Source organism: Arachis hypogaea, chromosome 12 (genome assembly GCF_003086295.3).
Source record: "Arachis hypogaea cultivar Tifrunner chromosome 12, arahy.Tifrunner.gnm2.J5K5, whole genome shotgun sequence".
Classification (NCBI taxonomy): Eukaryota; Viridiplantae; Streptophyta; class Magnoliopsida; order Fabales; family Fabaceae; genus Arachis; species Arachis hypogaea.
In genome coordinates this window covers 73,371,472-73,373,712 of record NC_092047.1, presented here as the reverse complement: position 1 = coordinate 73,373,712, position 2,241 = coordinate 73,371,472, and the positions used below count along the sequence as shown (strand labels likewise).

General features: G+C 39.3%; 1 non-coding gene across 1 annotated transcript; it reads right to left on the bottom strand.

Annotated features, from left to right (window-relative positions):
- Positions 1–1,539: 1,539 nt before the first annotated feature.
- Positions 1,540–1,649, bottom strand: LOC112731485 (small nucleolar RNA R71). Its single transcript, XR_003167259.1, has one exon. It is a non-coding gene; the product is annotated as a small nucleolar RNA R71 (small nucleolar RNA).
- Between the last annotated feature and the right edge of the window lie 592 nt (positions 1,650–2,241).

The window sequence follows — 2,241 nt, the reverse complement described above, 5'->3', positions numbered from 1 at the left end:
CAGATCTGAATCTAGATTAGCTTTACATTAGTAGTTTATGCTTTTGCTTTGTATTTTTGGATGCTGAAGATTCATTACCTCCGTGAAGACATTCTTTAGTTTGTTTCCTTATTCCTTTACTCTTATTAGTTGCTCATTGACCCTATTCAATTAAATATGTTGCATTTTGAATTTATTAATATACAGAGTTACTTTTATATTTTTATGTCTTCTTATATTTTTATGAGTATTAATTCCATGTCAATGGAGTAGATTTCCTACTTGACATGGGGGGTTGATTAAGAGGAGACACTTGAGTTGGAATGCTCAAGTGCTTAGTTAAATTGGACGTTGTTGGCTAATTCTTTACCTACTAACGCTAGACCTTCCCAAGGGAGAGGACTAGGATTTGCGAGTAAGAGTTAGCTCAATCACTTGACTTTCTTTTATTTAGTAAGGGTTAACTAAATGAAAACAATAACCTCTTTACACTACACTTGAGAAGATTCCAACAAGAATAGAACTTCCAATTAATCATTCCCCCAGTCAAGGCCTTTTAATATTAATAATAATTCTTAGTTTTATTGCTTTAATCTACAATTATTTTTACTCATTATCAAAACTCAACTTTTCTGGAAAACTTCTAGTTAATAAAATAGCACTCTTTCCTGCAACTCGTTGGGAGACGACCTGGGACTCATACTCCCAGTATTTTTATTTCTAAAATTTGTGCAACCCCTTTTTAAATTGGTGAAGCAGACTTTAGCTGGTTGAGAGTTATACTCGCAATGCATTTCTCTTATTAAGACTCCTTTAATTTGTCTAATTTCTGCCCTCTCATCAATTTTTGGCGCCGTTGCCGGGGAGTTGCAATAGTGTGCTACATTATTAATTAGTGTACATATTTTATTTTATTTGCATATTTTATTTTTATTTCTGTTACCATGAGCTACACGTCTTTCTCATTGAATGACGCATTCATTACCTGATCTGAGCTTTGCCACTTTTGATCCTGAAATTGAAAGAACTCTTTCACGTATTAGGTGAGCTCGACGTCGGTTAGCCTATGAGGGTGGAGAAGTGATTGTTATCGATTCACCGGTCTCATCTGAGGGCGAATCTAAACCGCCTTCTGAGAGTGGGACAAGCTCATTTACTACTGATTCAGTTGATTCACGTGCAGGTGACATGGCAGAACCTAGGAGAATTACTCTCTAGGAAGCTGGAGCCCCAGATTTTACACTGCAACCTTATCAAGTACATCATCCAAACCTGGCTGTAGATTTTGAATTGAAGACTGTACTAATCAACTTGATGCCCAAGTTTCATGGCTTACCTGCTCAAGATCCTATTAAGCACCTTAGGGATTTCCAGACAGCCTGTTCTACTATTAGGCATAATGGTACAGATAAAACTTCTATTCTGTTAACTGCCTTTCCATTTTCTCTTGAGGAAAAGGCAAGGGAGTGGTACTACTCCCAACCTGAAGCGATTGTTACCAACTGGGATACACTCAAGAGAGAATTTTTGGAAAAATACTTTCCAGCTGAAGTCACAGATAGACTGAGAAAAGAGATCTCCTGCATTGTTCAAGGTGACTCAGAGAGACTCTCTATGAATACTGGGAGCATTTTAAGAATCTTCTAGACGCATGCCCCCATCACATGATTGATAGACTAGTGTTGATCAGCTACTTCACTCAAGGCATGAATCCCCAGGATAAAACTACACTGGAAGGTGCTAGTAATGGTTCTACGAAAAAGTACAGAACCGCAGATGAAGCATGGTAACTGATCAGCGACTTAGCTGAGTCAACTAGGAATGACAGACCGAGGCGTAGCCACTCAAAAGCTGTTGCAGAGGTTTCCTCTAGCATTGAGACTACTGCTCTTACACAGAGTATATGTGAAATGACCAACCAACGGAAGCAGATGCAGTTGAACCAACAACAACAAGCTCAGCCTCACCCACCACAACAGAGCCAACAGTTAGTTCCCCAAAGAGTATGTGGAATCTGTGCTGATTATAGTCATAACACTGATGAATGTCCACAGCTCCAACAGGAAGACAACACTGTGGCAGCTACCCATAACTTCTATGACCGCCCGAATCAAGGATACAACCAACAAGGCGGCAATTACAACCAAGGTGGAAACCATAACCAAGGATGGCAGGATAACTCCAACCAAGGTTGGAGAGATAATTCTAACCATAATTGGAGGGACAACTATAACAGAGGAGGCAGAGATAACAATGGAAACC